This window comes from Poecile atricapillus, chromosome 2, assembly GCF_030490865.1.
Source record: "Poecile atricapillus isolate bPoeAtr1 chromosome 2, bPoeAtr1.hap1, whole genome shotgun sequence".
Classification (NCBI taxonomy): Eukaryota; Metazoa; Chordata; class Aves; order Passeriformes; family Paridae; genus Poecile; species Poecile atricapillus.
Genome location: NC_081250.1, coordinates 69,804,070 through 69,820,840, shown reverse-complemented (window position 1 = coordinate 69,820,840; position 16,771 = coordinate 69,804,070). Strand labels below are relative to the sequence as shown.

Genomic DNA, 16,771 nt, shown 5'->3' with positions numbered 1-16,771 from the left:
CAGAGTAGTGAGGGGCACCAAGCACTTAACACAGCACCACAGAAGCAGAAGAGCATTATGACACATCAGCAGTTCCAGGTTGCATCTTCCAAAGAAAGAAGAAAGAATAACCTGTAGTGTGCTACACAAAAGAAGTCTTTCAGCAAAGTCTTTCCAGCTACAGCAAGATACGTATAGCTACATATTTACAGTTAAGACACCAGGGAGATAATCTATGTACATATACTTCCAAAGTAGCTTTGGACAAGAACTGGAATTTTCCTCTGCAGATAGCGTAACAACTAAATATTTAAATGGTTAGAAGGCCAAACAATTGCAAACAAGTCAGTAACAGCCGTATTTCTCTCAGTTCTTGACATCACCCACTAAAGACAGCTGTACAACAGGACCTGAGTAAGCCCCAAGTTATTCCTTTAAACTGAACATCCTCCTCCTCCTCCTCCTAATAATAATAGTAATTATTATTGTTATTGTTGTTATTATTATTTTAAACCAACCAACAGCTATATCGAGTAGAAATGTCTACACCTCTCTCAGAAAATCTACAAAAAGCCAGTGCTTCAGAGAGCTCACCATTTTTTCATGTAGTAATCATTAAACACTTCTTTGATAAATTGTTATGCAAACTGATGCTTGATGGATTTTGGACAAACTAAATAGTCTTGTGTCAGACTCATGGAAGAGCCTTATATGGGTACCCAGCATCTCAGTGCCTGCTCCCAGGCCTGCTTGATCAAGTGGTGCCGTGCCCTGCAGACAATCCGTGACCGCTGGCACCCTGTCCAGCCCGCATGTGGCCAGTAGTGGCCGAGCAGGCTAATCAGAAATAGGCAGCGAGTTTCGAGCTGTGGGGCTGCTGCCCTGCCCAGCCAAGGAGGGAGATGGGCGCAGGGGGCATGGGGAACAACATCTCGTGAATGAAGAAGCGAGGCACTACAGATGTCCCGCTGGGACAACGACACAGTGTTCCCGCTACATCCCGAGCGCAAACGTGGTTTGTGTGCATTCAATGAAATTGTTTTTGTATACAAAGAGGATTTCAGCTGCTGTGAGGCAGATGGAAGGCGCTTTTGGCCGCGCTGAAATGTCTGGTAGTGCCTGCGTTCGGAAGCATGCACGGGGCAAGAACAAAATACACTACTGTGCAATGTAAGTTGTCTGGTAAAAAAATTAATTCAGCACAGAGCAATCTGAATTACAGGAAAACAAGGAGGAGTGGATGGCTTACCCTGCTGCTCTGCCCATTCCTTTCTCTTAGAAGAAAGAGAGCTGCTCACGCTGCTGATCATGAGCCCGGGCCGCTCAAAGAAAGGCAAGGGGGCGGCAGGTGTCAGAGGGCAGCAGCAACCACGAATAACTTCATTTAGCCGAGTTTAAACTTGGAGTTAGAGAGCAGAGCAGAGTGAGCAGGGAGCAGCTACAAACAGGGAGCTTTTACCTGTTTGTAAAACACAAACAGCGGGGCACAGCCCCGCTCACCTACCGTAGTTGCTGGCAGCAGCTCTTCTCCCTGGGCTGGGGGGAGGCACCTCCAGCCAGCGACTACAGCTCCCCCTCCCTCTGCTCCCCTTTCCCCCAGGAGCTGAACTGCTTCTGCATGCCTTCCAGGGTGGCACAAAAACAGGTGAGACAAAAGGCAGTCCTGCTTTCAGAAAGTTTGAGAAACTCTTTACTAGACCAGCTAGTTCATCCTACTGGAGTGATTGCATCACTTAAATATCTGGTTTGCTAAACTCTTTTTAATTGGGAAAGTGTTTTTCTATTAAAATTTGCAGGTCTCCATAGATCATTTACCTTCCCGTACCCCATGCCTGTTAAAAATCTTTCTCCCAGCCTGGTTTTGTATGGTGCTAATGTCAATCCACATCAAAGTCCACAGGAATTCTACACATGTGAATCCAAGTTTAAGCAAGGAAAAAAAAAAAGGGGGCTCAGATTTTTATTACGTGAATTTTATTGGAACATTCCCTTCATGTCCCTACATACAGAAGAGCGTCTGGATTGAGTTACAGCTGCATTTACTCCCACACATCTGCTCCCTTATTGTTATAGTTACCTTTTCTCAGGGGATTTAAGAAACTACCCCCCCGAAAAAAAGCCCTTCACCTTTAGGTCCACAATGACAAAGATCAAAAAGCCTCCAGCATTCCTGCACCATGACATGAATTATGCTCTGCAGCAGTTTAAAAATTGCTTTTCTAATTCGAATGCTGCTGCTTGACCGCTGGGTTTCCAGCAGCGGTGTGCAGCAGGGCCGGTGCCCTCGCCCTCCGTGTAGGTGTGCGGCTTTGCTTTATAACCCACAGCACGTCTGTGACTGGCGCTTCACTGGGAGGGGCGTGAGGCAAGGTATAGCAAATCTCCCTAGCAACAAACATAGAAACGGAAAAATAAACTTTGGATGCACAACATTCAATTGATTTCACAAGTTGCTGGGCTGGCTGCATGATGGAAAGCAATCAGAGGACAGCTGAGCCCGCCAAGAGGGGATGCCAGCCAGATTAAAGGTACCCAGCACTTAGAAACATAAGGGCCCAATTGTGTAAAAAATCTTATTTTAATAGAATAATACAGTATGAAGCAAGATACTTCCCTACTTTCCAATGACTCTATTGTGCAGACCCTCAGGAGAGCTTTGAAGACCAGATTTTATCTTGGTCTCACTGCAAAGTCAAATCCCATCCCAGCTGAAGGCAGGAGAAAAGTCCTGGTTTATTTCAGCGCTAACAAGGGTGGGCACTAAATGCATATGTTGATGGACCTCAGTGCAGGAAGGCAGACAAGGATGCCAGGGACATCAGGAATGAAGCCCTGCAGCAGCACACCTAAACATACACCCTGGCCATGGAGGCTTGGGCAAAGGGGGAGAAACCACTGCTTCACTGCAGCAATTACAAATGACAAGGCTATTACCGACATGAACAAAAACGCATAGATTGCTCTCATTAGCTGCTTATGGCCAGCTAGTGCATATTTGGGGCTGGAACCTGAACTCATTCAAAGACAGACACTGACTGCACTTTCAATCCAGTAAAACACAAGCCAGGTCCCAGAAGTCATCATCTTCCAGGGAGACAGCTCAGAATTACTTGGTTTTAAGTATGTATGGATACGATTTTGAAGAACCAAACTGGAAGAAACTTGTGCATGGGAGGGATAAAGGCTAAGACCAGGGGAGGCACAGCTTATCTGAACTATGTCATGATAACCCCACTAGTGAGCTAATGTTACTGGGGGCAGAAACGGCATGGGCAGATGGGGTGCAGGCTGCAGGACTGCCTTTGCCCTGCCCAATGTGATGACTGCCCTGGGAAGATGCTAGTTAGTCTCAACAGCAACATGCACATTATCCTCCCAACCAAACAGTAGCAGTCCTATCTGAGACCTGTGAGTAAGGAGAAACAGCGTATTCCTCAGCTTGTAAATTAATTTAATTCCTGGAGTGCACTTATAGAGTAATGCCTGAGGCTTATGAAGGCAAAATGGAGCTAGAGACAGCACATTAGTCTCTGGAGAGACATACCAGCTGTTTCGTGTCCTGATGGGGGTAGGGTGGAAAACAGTTGTACACAGTCTGCACTGTCCACTTAAAATTGGAATATTTCCCCCTTACTTTCCCATACTATTAAAAATCATATACCTGAATAAATACAGGAAATTAGCAATTCACCAAGACGCGTGAAGTCCAAATCCTGCACCTCTGAGGTGCAATGCTAAAATAGAAATAGCAGCCTTCTCCTCCTACAGAGCATTATCAAGAAATAATGACTCTCTCTAATGAAGAAACAGATTAAGGGGGAAATTAAAGTGCAGATTCAATTTCAATAGTAGCGCACCCAAGTCAGACTGTAAATAAGCCAATTGCACCACCCAAATTAGGCATCAATAGAGAATTAATGCCGACCTTAGGAAAATTTTAAGCCTTAAGAAGAGGAAAGGGTAGATGAGTGCACCCTTTTCAAATATAAATCTATAATCAACCCTCTCAAAACCAGGTAGGAGCTGATGGCAGGCAAATTTAATTTTAGAAGTATGTAAAGAGTTTTCATCTTACTGAAGGGGCAGGGCTGGCCCTAAGGCTGAGATCCTATTGCTCCTAAACTTTGTGGAAGTCTAAATTTATATCCAGACATTATGACTAGCCCATATATCTTTAATAAGCTATAACAAGAGCCTGCATTCACATCCCTTATCAAGTTGAAACACCTCAGATGCAAAGCTTGTCTGTGGATCCCAAGGCTTGATTTCCATAAAAAATCCCCTTCCAAAAGCTTATAGTACATGCTAGGAGGCTCTGTTTCGGTGTCCTCATTTCTGCCTCCCAATGAGTGGTGGTTGGTACAGTACTGAGTCAGAATATGACGTCTCCAGCTCAGCTTGAATCAGCCAGGTAAGGCACAATGCAGCTGATCGCTTAGAGCACATAATTATAGCATCTATGAGCTGCTCAGAGGATGCTGGCACTGACAAAGTAGAAAAGGCTAAAAGCATCATATTAAAATGTCATAAAACATTCATTTTACATGATTAGAGAAACCGGTAATTAGCATTTTTCTTTTAGTGCTTGACTTTTTATTCTAGCTGCTCTAATCCAGCTTCTTTCCACGGCAATTATTGCCAGGAAAGCTGAATTTGGCATTCTTTTCATGTCCACTTTAAAACCTGCTCTGTAATCTGTCAGCTAGGCAGGTCTCACATGCAGAATTTGAAGGTGAGGGGGTTTTTGCCCTATAGTCAAATTATGTTTATAGTAAGCCTTAATTGCTAAACACTGAATTGTAGGAATATGTCCATACTATTAAACAAATCATATCGATATGTTTATTCTCTGTTAGTCTAGATTTATCTTGCCAAGGCTGAGGCTTTGTGTAAAAGGACTGACCCCAGGAGTGCATATGTCAGGCTGAATTAAGGAAGAGAAAAAAAACCAGAGCCGTATCTAAACTTCCTTAGAATAATAGGATGTTGATTAAATTGTTAGAAAGTTAAATAAACAAGCGATTTTTTGTAACTGTCCTTTGAATGCCTCAGACTTCCACTCGCCTGAGCCGTCTCTGAAGGTGAGGAGGAGAAATGGCCCATTGCCGGAGGGCACGTAGATTTCAGGAGGCAGCTGCCCTGCCAAAGCTTTCTGAGTGACGTTGGGTAAGTCGCTGAAGCCTGGGGCATTTTGACATCTCATTTCCATCAAACTAATTGAGTTGTTGTAGGAGTAAAGAGAGAACAGAGCCCGGGACTTCAGCAGCAGAAGGGCAAGCTAAGGTCTGCTTCAATGGGCAGGGCAAGCAGCCACGTTACTCCAGCCAAGAGCCGCGCTGGGGCCGTGGGCTGGTCTCCTGGAAAGCAAGCACCAGCACCACCCTGTCAGGAGCACGGACAGAAAACCTGGGTCAGGAAGCTCTGAGAAACAAGCCATCACACGGCTTTGGCTGTGCACTGTTCCGAGAGGAAAAGACAAAAGCCATCAGGTAATCCCCAAGTCTTCTGACCAAGAAAGGGTCAGGTGCTATTTAGACTGGGGTAACATGGCCATGTCTGGCCACAGACATGGAACCACTGCTGTGAGGGATAGAGAGAGTGTACTTCAGAGGCTTAAGCCATCATCCATCCCTTTTTGGGGTCATCACTACTTGGTCTGGCTTTAAGAGAGCAATCTACATTCATGTTTTGCAAACTGTTTGCCACCTTTCACTTCCCTGAAGAGGCAATACTAAATGCTCAAAGCCCTTAATGTAGTAAGACTTCCTCATCACCTAAGCTAAATTTTGGCTTTTTCAATGTAATTTCTGCCCCTGCTGTGCTCTGACTGTCAGCCCTCATTACATGAGTTGTGCTAACCAAGAGTCAGTGGCTCCAGCCACCCATGGCTGAACTGCCTCCACACCGCTAGAAAGCCATGCAGTCACCTTCGTGTGGCACCATGCTCCAGCCACTCTCTCACTCCTCAGCAAGTGTGTTACCCTGGGGACAGCCCTGCAATCACCCACAGACTTGGATTTTGGCCTGGAATTCTCTTAACCTTCAAGCTGCCCTTAGTGAGGTAACCCTGGTCAAGTGCAGGGTTGTCTGCATCCTCTCACCATGACCCACAGCCACTTAGAAAAACAACAGGCATCTTTCCTCATACATGTCCTTTTCAGCGCTCCCCCACTAACCTGCTTTTGTTCTTTCCTGAGCCTCTGCAGAGCTATCAATCTCCCTGTGACAAAAAGTGTCAATTTTTCCAACTATAGCAAAGTCATACGGAAATGCAATAGCATTTCTTGGCTCATTAATAATTCCAGAGAGATAGCAACATTTTTCCTCTTTTGTATGATTGACAGGCTGGTTTTTCGTTTCCTATTAAACACCATAGGTAGACATTAACTAGCTAAACAAAGACACTCTTATTTCCCTAAAATGATGCTTTAAATATTTCAAGTTCCAATCACCTTTCTGGTGCAACATGAATTCCTAATAAAATCATTAACTAATAAATGCTCCTCTTTGATATGTTAGTAAGAGGCCTCAATATGTCCGTATGTTGCCATAAAGCTCTTTAATACTAGGGAAACTTAGAAAAATGCTTGCATTATTTACTTATAAAAGGATCTCGCCAGTATTTGAGGAAGAAAAACATGGAAATCAATATCAAGGAACATAAACACAAACAAGGAAGATATTAAATTAAGCCACAGTTGAAAAGTTCCTTCTCCAATGAGTACATGGTGTGCAGCCAAAAGCCTATTTTTATACTACAGAAAGTATTTAAGTGAGCACATCTGCAATAGGCTTCTGTGGGAACATATACGGGGGAATCTTGTTCACACAACGCACTCAGGTGGTTTCACGTTTAGACAGCAGACTTGTAGAGCACTGCAGGTGGCTTCTGCCCACCACCCCTGCCCCACGCCGCTACAGAAAACTGCTTCAGCCCGACTTGCCAGCATTTTCAAGATCTCTACACATATGCCTGTGGCTTTTCCTACTGCCTCTCTGGTTTTGCTGAAAGGGACCGTGACTTCCTACACGTCAGCTTTCCCCCACTACTTCCCTGTGGAAAGCAGGCAAAGGTATGTCTTTTTGCCAGATCTTGAGTCTGCTGGATGTATCTGAGGAGAGCGTCTGCCTTGCTCTCCTTTTGGGAGCCCCTGGCCCTCCCACACCCAACGTGGCATTCTGGATCGATAGGAAGGGTCCCCGCGTTACAAGCGGCTTCCCAGCAGCTGAAATTATTCCAGCAGAGCCAACTGCAATGCAATGCCCAGGGGAAACAACAATTCCTGACAGATACCATCTCCTGCCTTCAGATACAATGTCAGCAGTGCTCTTTGCTTATCTTAGTGACTGATAAGAGGAAGTGGCAAGGTAATGTTGGACCTCACAGGAAAAACCTGAAGAGCAAAACTTTCACAGCTGAGCAAAACCAGTCCCTTTTAGTCCCTCTTCTCTTTAGCTTGCAGAAATGGCGAGCTCTGTAAATGTTTTCAATAGGCTGCAATTCCTTTTTGTGCAATTATAAATATTTTAACATATGACATCAGTACAATATGTTTTCATTGTGTTTAGATCTCTTTAATTAGGATGGGGCCTGAGTTCTCCTTGCTGCCTTTGGTACTTGGACTTGGCAACCAAATTTGTTTTGTCTCAACTTACTGTTCTTTCTTTCAGTGCAGAAGGAGCAACACGCACTTTTTTATTTATTGTTCTTGATAATTGGCTTCATTTTCAGTCAGAACTGATCTGATCATCATGGAAAAAGAAATAAAACACATAAAAAAACCATTAAGGGATATTTATCTCCAAGTTAGAAGGGTAGTGAAAATATCCAGAAGGATGAGATAAGTGGTATTTCTAATCTAACGGATAAAATCCCCACTTAAATATCTACAGACGATGATACGGCTTTCAAATGCAACTATTTATGTCCTTTTATTTCTGGACTTTGCACTTAATACGGCGGTTAATTTATAGCAAGCAAAGGCAGAATTTACAGGACTGCAATAAACCAGGAGCCCGTTCCTGACATAAAAGAAGTCAGTGACACGCCGTCCATTCCACCTCCATCACACGGGCCATAGCTGCACGCTGGGTCACACCTGGACAATGTCACCAGCTGCAGCACTGGGCCACCCCAGGTACCCACCACCTCTTCCCCCTTGGGTGATGACCCCACCCAGTTGCTCCAAAAAGGCCCCAATGCCCTCCCAGTGACAAGTCCCACCACCCTGAAGCCATACTGGGAAACTCTGGGATTGTTCATTCTGTAGCTGGAGCCCCTGTGTGCCACTTAGTAATGTGAGAAGTGACAGCAAAGGGGACTTTCCATGGCTTGTTCAATGTTTCCTGGTAATGGCTTAGGTGACAAGCAGGCCCAGAGGCTGGGCAGAGGGGACTGTTTTCACTGGAGTTTACACGAATGTGGGCAGGAAACTTCTGTTTGGGTACGTCTGACTACCAGAATTAGTCTACAACTTTTGCTTGCTTATTTGTGGTCATCGAAATTGAGCTGCTGCACCGCATTATTAGTCAAGGCTGATACTAAAACAACTGAATCTCTAGAACATGGAAGCAAGCTAGTTAGAGTGAAAGATTACAAATTAGTAAAGTACATGGAGTAAGAATGCAACTCCCTTTGCCAGCCAATACAGCAAGGACAACTGTTTTTTTTCGCCCCTGAGCAAGCTGATAAGGAATGCTAAGCAGGGCTCCATTTGCTCTTGAGAGAGAGAGGCTTTTAAAGTAGATTTAAATGTATTAACTAGCATACCAAGATGCTTTATGAAAAATCCTGGCAATAGAATTACTGAGGTTGACAGCACATTCAAAGTGAGAAATTAAATCATAAATGGTGTTCCCTGTCTAATCCCATTCATTTCAATCAGTACAAGAAAAAAACTTGTCATAGAAAGAAAAAGAGCTAAACTATCATGATGCTTGGGGACTTTCTGATTCTTTCCTTGATGTCTCCTAGTGGCATCGAGAGGAAGTTTCATCCTGTGATTCAGCCAACTGGCCAAAGACTGCACGTACCTGGGTCTGATTCTCTGCTCCCTGCCTGACTTCAGGCACATCAACTCGTGGTCTGATCCCGAAACAGCAATTGCAAGTATTTAAGCAAGACATGGGCTCTTCATGTCTCTGTAAGACCCACAGTGAGAACCAAAGACCCCAGCTAGGCATCATATAGCCCTGGAGCTAGGGAACTTGCTGGGTCACCACAACTTCACTTTTCAAAGCAGCCCAACCCAAGGAGGCAGGACCTATGAGCTACGGAACCAAACCCATAGAGCATCCCTACCCATGACCAGCTTCTCCCACCTAACAGCTCCTTCCTTTTCTCTAAGCACAGAGTGGTGGTGGTTTCCAGGCCAGCAGTTAACATTTACCTAGGGACTGGTTTTCTCTGCGTCCAGTCTGATGGAATTCAAGGTTTCCACTACCATGGAAAGCAGCCTAACCATCTGAACCAGGGTGGGGAAAAGAGCTCAAGTTTGGATAAAAGGAGATAGCACATTACAACCACAGATGAACACCGAGAGCTGAACTCAGTACTCTGTACAAAGTGCCTGGGAAATCAAAGCTTACAGCGTGTTCTCCCGGAGAAAGAACAGTGCTGCAAATGTAACAAAAATACATGCTCTGGGTCTCCTTGAATTAAAAGAAAGTATTTCACTATACAGCATTAAATGCAATGCATATGATGTGAAAGTATTGAAGTAGTAACATGAAAGAGATGGATATTTATGTTTTAAAATCTCCAATTGTAACACAACTTACATTATTCTTTTTCTTTAAGGATACAAAATTTGCATACAGAAGAGGGAAAATGTTTGGAGGATAAAAATAAGGAGGAGTAACATGATCCTCAGTTCAGATCTTCCTCGAAGTATTGAAAGAAACCAGAAGGAAAGTACAGGCAAAGCTTCCAACAATACTGTAAGTTACACAGTAAAAGTCTTCAGGAGCACATGTCTTTGAAGTACCACAGGGAAGAGTCAATCCTATTACAGCCCTCCTGAGGAAGTGTTAATCTTCTAGACAAAGAAACCAAGGCTCACTTTTTATGAACCTGTATGTACTTTTGATTGCTTCTGGCTTGGTTTATTTGTTTCTTTAAGGCTCATCAAACCTGATTTTTTTGCTGAACCACTAAACCTACAGTTCAACTCAAAGGCAAATGGAAGCTGCTATGAAAGATCAGACCACTTTCTTTTGGGAAGGGTGAATTTATGGGCCTGTGTTCTACTGTTATTGATGAAATGCCATCATTGTGGAAATCAATAAAACAGCCTATTGACAAAAACAGTGCTAGCACTAGGACTGTATTCTTGATTTAGAAATTGCTGGCCATGTTTAAAAAAAAAGCAGAAAAGAAGACAAAATGCATGTTTTGTGAGTTCATAAAAAAGCAGAGTGCTAGGAGATTAGCTATATTGATAAAATGTAATCCTTTTATGTTGGAATTAAAAAGGATTCAAGGTTTATATTTCTGGTGCTTTAGACTGCACTTGTCATAAATAAACCAAACTTAGTATAACATTGTGGCACTGTCTGTTGGTGAAAATTTATAAATCTTCCCGTTTATTAGGATTACTGTTATTGCTTTACGGGGAGGGCAATCAAATCCAGACTCTGGGCCTTTTTTTATCTTCCAGAGACAGATGAACAGCTTTTGGTTGGGGATTTTTTTTTTTGTATGAAAACCAATTACTGGTCTTGACTGAAGCTGAATTCAATTCTTTTTTTGATGTTCTGCAGTGCACTTCTGAGCAGCTTTTGCAAGCTATGACTAGAGTAGAGCATTTGCAGTCCCTCCAACAAAACAGAAGAAGTATTTGGAAGCTCATTACTACCAGAATAACAGCATGCATACAACTCACACAGTTTGTTCTTGCAGCAATGATGAAGAAAATTCACAGTATGAGCAAGGGGAAAATCACAGTGAACAATTTCTGATTTATACAATCAGGGTTTTTTTTTTTAGTTTAGGTGTGGATTCATTGCATCAGATGTTTTTCATCATCTCCACCTTCTTGCAGAAAGGTTGGCAAGCTGTCAAGGGAAGCATGCATCTTATACAAACCTGTAAACTCTTGCTCAGCAGGCCTTCAAAATGAGTTTCGAGAATTGGAAGAAATTTTGCATTTCCTTCTCCTTTGCAAGGATCAGTGATGCCATCTTCACCCTTGCTCTCAGTGAGCAGGGGATTGGCTGCCTGTGGTTTGCCCGCTGTTCCCCACGAGCCCATCCTTGTTCCCAGGCTGTGCATCATCCTGCCTCCCAACCAACAAGAAATGCTGCATGCAGCCAAACCATGGAGGAGAAGGATTTGTTACTTCTACATGGACTCCACCTGGTATCCAACACCAGGAACAAGACTTAAAGCCCAGCAACTTCATTTGCTGCGGCACTACTGCTGTTCTACATGCACACCGCAAGCTGCTCCAGAGTAACTAGGGAAAAAAATGCACCATGGAATTTAATTATTACATTAATTTGATTTTTCTAAACAGCAAAAGGGAATAAAAAGGACATACGGGAGTAGCTTCAGACACAAACAAGGAGTGTATCCCATTTTGGACTGGCTCACGTGCTGTGTATGGCACAACATGTAGTTTTCTTCTTTTTGTTTGTTGTTTTCAGTTTAGGTTTTATCCAATTATATATCTATTGTGTGACAGGCCTGGCATGAGAGATCCCATTTACAGGAAATATTTCTGAGATCACAGGCCCTGCAGGCTAAATGCAAACACTGGAGCAGATGGTAACTGATCCAGTAGAGCTGTACCTAGGGGTGCTGGAAGGGGGAAAAGACTTGGAAAGTAAAGCCGCTAACAAAATAACCTCGCATTATTAAAAACTACAACCAAATCAGCCCAGCAAGCAGCTAGGGACCTCATTAAGGATGCCTCTGACCACTGCTGCAGACCTGCTCATGGCGAGGGGCCGGGGGTGGGAGGGAGGACAGGCAAAAGAGGGTGCTTGCCTATGGAATAACTTGCTACCTGCCCAAGAGCACAGCAGAGGGGGTGCTCTGCCCATTGAGTAATCACCACTGAGCAGCAGTGAAAGCAGAGAAACGGGAGAGATAAATGTCAATCCACTCTTTAACACAGTCATTCCCAGGCTCTCCTGAAGATGCTGAGACCAGCCCTGTGAGATGAATTCCCTCCCCTTCCTAACAACGCGGTACCCGTGTCCAGCCGGCCCGCTGATGCTCCTTTTCAAGCTGGTGCCCTCTAGACTGCATATCCTCCTGGGTGCACAAAGCTGTGCTGAGGCTGGGTCAGCAGGAGGAAGAGCTGACCAGGTTAACAGCGAACTTCATTGCACAGGTGAGCTCAGGGTGTGCAAACGCCACTTAACCTGGGGAACAGTGCAGATTAAGGAAGGAAGCTTGCATCAATATGCTCCCTTTCTTGCACCAAAAAGCACCCTTTTGATGATAAATCTGCGTTTATACTAGGGTTGTAAAAGTGCTGTGACAAGAAATCACAGCCCTAATGAACTGTACTGTAGCAGGAAAACAATTCAACCACAAACCTGCAAAAGCAGGTAACTCTGTCTCCCCATCTATTTAAGCAGCATCTATCACAGTGCATTTCCAACCTCGATGGCACTCTGACAGTATCTCAGTATAATGACATTAACTTGGTTTTGAACACAAGGGGAAACAGAGAGAGACTGGATGATAAAAGTGAGATTCCAGACCAGTAAATGGGAACAGCTGACCAAAGCCCTTGAGAAACACTGACTCATTCACAATCAGTATTTCAAAGATTGGTAAAAGTTACATCACTTCTTAAGGCAGAGTGCAAAATATCAGCTTAAGTACTTCACCTACTTTATTTTCTGGAGAGGGACTAATTATACCCACTTAAAACACATTAATTGTACTGTTTTATCTTTACTAAGTAGGGTTTCATTAAGCTAGCAGTGATCCCTCAACTATGTGTTTTTTGTCAATTCTGTTCTTGTCCCTTTGCTCTCTGCTTCTCACTCATTTGAGGACTTATCCTTCCATCCTTTAGCCTTCTGCACTTTTTCACAAAGCAAACAGGCAGGTTTGCTCTGATTTTCCTTGCAGATGATGCTCCCCAAGCCACAGGAGAGTCCTCAAGACTCCCTCTCACAGTGGTCAACTCCTTTTTTGTTCGAAGCAGGGCACAGCATCCAGCTGAGACTTCCCCAGCGTGGAGTCGCTGTATAAAGGTTTCTTCACACGTCTTGCATCTCACTCCCCTCATGTGACTTTTTCACCCTTTGGAATGCAAAAATAAGCCTTGATTTACATGAGCAGTCCAATTTTACCAGGATCCTCTAACACAAACCTCCCTGCTGCTGCTGTGTCCTGTTTAAATCAAGAGGCCTTCACATGGGTGAAGATGTCTTAAAGAACGATCGGGATGTAACTCTGTCACAATTATTATGATTTGGTAACATTTAGCAGCTGTGGTTTTTTGCTGCAGACATCAGTTTTATAGCTGAAACTGTTCCTTTAATTTTTTTTGCAAGAGTGTTTCACTATTTTTTTGTCATTGTTGTTTCCTGGACTCCTAAATATAGCCAAGTGGAATAACTAGCACCTCTGTAAACTGTTGGTTAAATGCCACACTGAGTTTCATTTTGCTCTCTAAAAGGCCATTTAAAACACATCAGACTCGTACAGCTTAAAATTTAGGAAATTATTTACATTCTGGGAATAACTCATAACCATTTCCGCAGGCTTTTCTGCCTTTAATACATGTTAATGCTATTCCCACGAAATAAAAGCGTGGCCTGAAATATACCAGGTATAAAATAAATGGTACTTCAAAGTTTAAGAAATGCAATTGAGAAATAAAAAACTGTGAAGGCTGCTCTGCTGTCATGAGGTGTTTTGTCACCTGGATGTTAAACAACAAGTAGTCTGCTTTAGGCTTCATGGGACATTTTGGGCAAACTCACTGGTGGCAAATGAAGTCACTGCTGCTCTTAACCCTACGGAGCTGAGTTCATTTATGTCATCATTTAGTATAAAGATGTACTACTTCAAAACGAAAAACACCGTGGAACTGAGGGCCACATTCCTGCCTGAAGGGGAAGTAAGATGCCCATCCGTCTTGTGTTTACATGCCACAGGGTGTAAGATGGTGAATGACACTGCTGTTGGAGTGGAGGCCAGGAGTTATGGAATCACAGGTTGGAAAAGACCCCCAAGATCATCGAGCCCGACCACCACAAATCCCTCACTCCATCCTGAAACTCAACCACACACACCAGAAAGCTGAGGTATGGGGATCAGTACTGGAAAACACAGTAGGTCCTCAGTGATCCAGATGCCTGTTCTACATCCCTTTACTCCAAAGTCATTTGAAATAATGGAAGCCCTGAAGTCCCTCTGAGAATAAGACTGCCTGACCCACAGAGAGTAGAACTTGCTTATTTACTCAACTTTCTGTCAACATTTAAAAGAATTATCATTCCCATTTTGCAGTAACTAAGCTGTTTGCCTAAGGTCACAGAGAGAATTAACGTTAAACTAGATTACACAGTATCGTAGTTCCCATTCCTGTGGTCAACCAGCTACCATCTGATTAGGTCACCTCAGCACATTTAATTTAAAAAGAATGTTGAATCTAACACTTTGCTGAAGAAGTCCTTGGGTCTTTAATAAAAAGTCATGTGAAAGTGAGAGAGGGAACAATAAACAAGAAAGTTTCCTACGTCTCAGTAACTTGCAAGTCCAAAGAGACAAAGAGTAATTCGAAGTACTGAAATATCGTCATTTGCTGCAGAAAAAGTCACATAAAAACTCTTGGCTTTTGGGGCAGAGCTGCAGCCCACAAGGCCTGATCATTGCTGCAGCTCAGGACCAGGACAAGCAGCTTCGGGGAGGTTGAGTTTTGGGGAGGTTCAGCAGTTACTCTCTCATAGCCCCAGCCCTCCATGCAAAGGCACTGCAGCCTGCCCAGAAGGTTATTATGAAAATTAGGTAGAATGAATACCACTCAAAACGACTTCTTGTATTTTTCAGCTTTAAAACAAGCAAAGGGGCTGCAGGACCTGTCCAGACATTCACACGAAGAGAGCCTCTCAGAAACACCAATCATCCTGTGCTGGAAGGGAGACTGGAAAGGTTTTCAATTATGAGCTGCATTCCTCTTCCAGGTGCTGATGAAACCCATAACACCAAAACAATTAAGATGTTTTCCAAGTTTTTTTTTATATTTTCTGAAAGAGCTGGAGCTTCTCAAAAGAAGAGAAACACATGTTTTTTGCAAGGCACAGCTATTCCTTCTGTTACCACTAGCAAAGCAGCAAAGCTGTCTGCCCAAACAAATTTGCAGCACCTCACAAATGAGCACTTGTCCCCCCACACTTTTAATGTTCTCAAACCATCCTGATCTCTGAATTTGTGCTTTGAAGCAGTAGGAAACATATGATGATTTTGCTGAAAATATCTATTCAACATAATTTGCTGACAATTCCAAGCATCAGCTAGCCTTCTGTACCTGTGGTTATTTAAACAGAGCTTGTTCAGTTTGCCTGCCAAGCTATCTGCTCCTGAAGTCACCGTTCAGACCACTGAACCACTATGTAACACAAACTGTGACGACAGGTCTTCAGCAGGCCCAAAACAAGCCCTGCAGCACATCCACAGAGCCCACTGAAAGAACAGAGCTCAGCTTCATGTGGGATTACTGAAGAGCAGCTATTTATGAATTCTTCCACAAGTTGCCAATCCTTGCTCCGCAATAAGAGTGCTCTGTTCCTCTTCAGCCAAAACCAGTGCTGCAACACCCGTAAGACTGTTGAGGAGCAACGTGGCTTCTTTCAAAAATTAAAAGACTACTGGTTTATGGATTTGTTCTGGAGCAACTGCTCTTCCATACCTGTCTCTGAATAAAACATGAGCAGAGAAATCACAGGACATCTGCATCATCAAAAATGTCAAGCTATAGGCTAGTGAGATATGTTAGTCACATAGTCATGTAGTGCACAGGTCACTACAAATATGAACAGAGGAGGTTAACTAACACTCCTGGATGAGCTGAATAAAGAGTTGATAAGAAATTGTAACAGTCACTACAAAACCTTAAATCAGAGTCTCTACTGGCAGAACCACCACGTGTTTTCCAAAGAAGATCTCTCTGTGGTATCATCTTCCATCTGTGGTGGTGTTTTGCTATATGTATATATGTATGTATGTATGTATATATGTACAGGGTTGCATTTCAATCAAAGAAATTATAGTTATGTACTTAAAGAAGCTTTACTTAATGGACAGGCAGCAATGCAAAATAATGTATTCATCCATCTATGCAATGTGGTCTCTGCCCATGAAAATCAGAGGCTTCACAGTTGCAAGAGGAGGATGTAGGATGCCTTTCCTCTTGTCCACTTCCCCTGGCTCCCGTACTCTAAAAGGTCCTACAGCTCTACAGCTCTGGTGGTAATTTTGCCAAGCAGTTTTATTGAGCCTCTCCTCCAAACTCCCACACAGCAGAAGTATCCAGCTTGCATCCGCATCTTGTGTGCTAGCATGGAAGAGAGCTTGAGAGCTACTGCTACACCCACAGCTGTTTTCCGTGAATCTGAAGAACACAATCAGCTTAAATGTTTCTTTGAAGATAGACCATCCTTTTCCTGTGGCCTAATTTAGACTCAGCATTAAAAGCATATAAAGCTAAAACTGGAAAATCAGTCATAATTAAACTTGTAAAATACAGAATCTATTTTTCATGAAACAATCTCAAATTCTACTTTTTTTCCCCCTCATTCAGACAGTTTCCTACTTCGAATGGAA

General features: G+C 43.3%; 1 protein-coding gene and 1 long non-coding RNA gene across 2 annotated transcripts in view; one reads left to right on the top strand and one right to left on the bottom strand.

The window, feature by feature from the left end:
• BCL2 (BCL2 apoptosis regulator) overlaps nucleotides 1-16,771 on the bottom strand; it is a 95,796-nt gene that overhangs the window by 57,981 nt on the left and 21,044 nt on the right. The gene's annotated exons all lie outside the window — the stretch shown is intronic.
• LOC131575237 (uncharacterized) lies at nucleotides 6,798-10,395 on the top strand. Its single transcript, XR_009276741.1, has 2 exons — nucleotides 6,798-7,052; nucleotides 8,954-10,395. It is a non-coding gene; the product is annotated as an uncharacterized LOC131575237 (long non-coding RNA).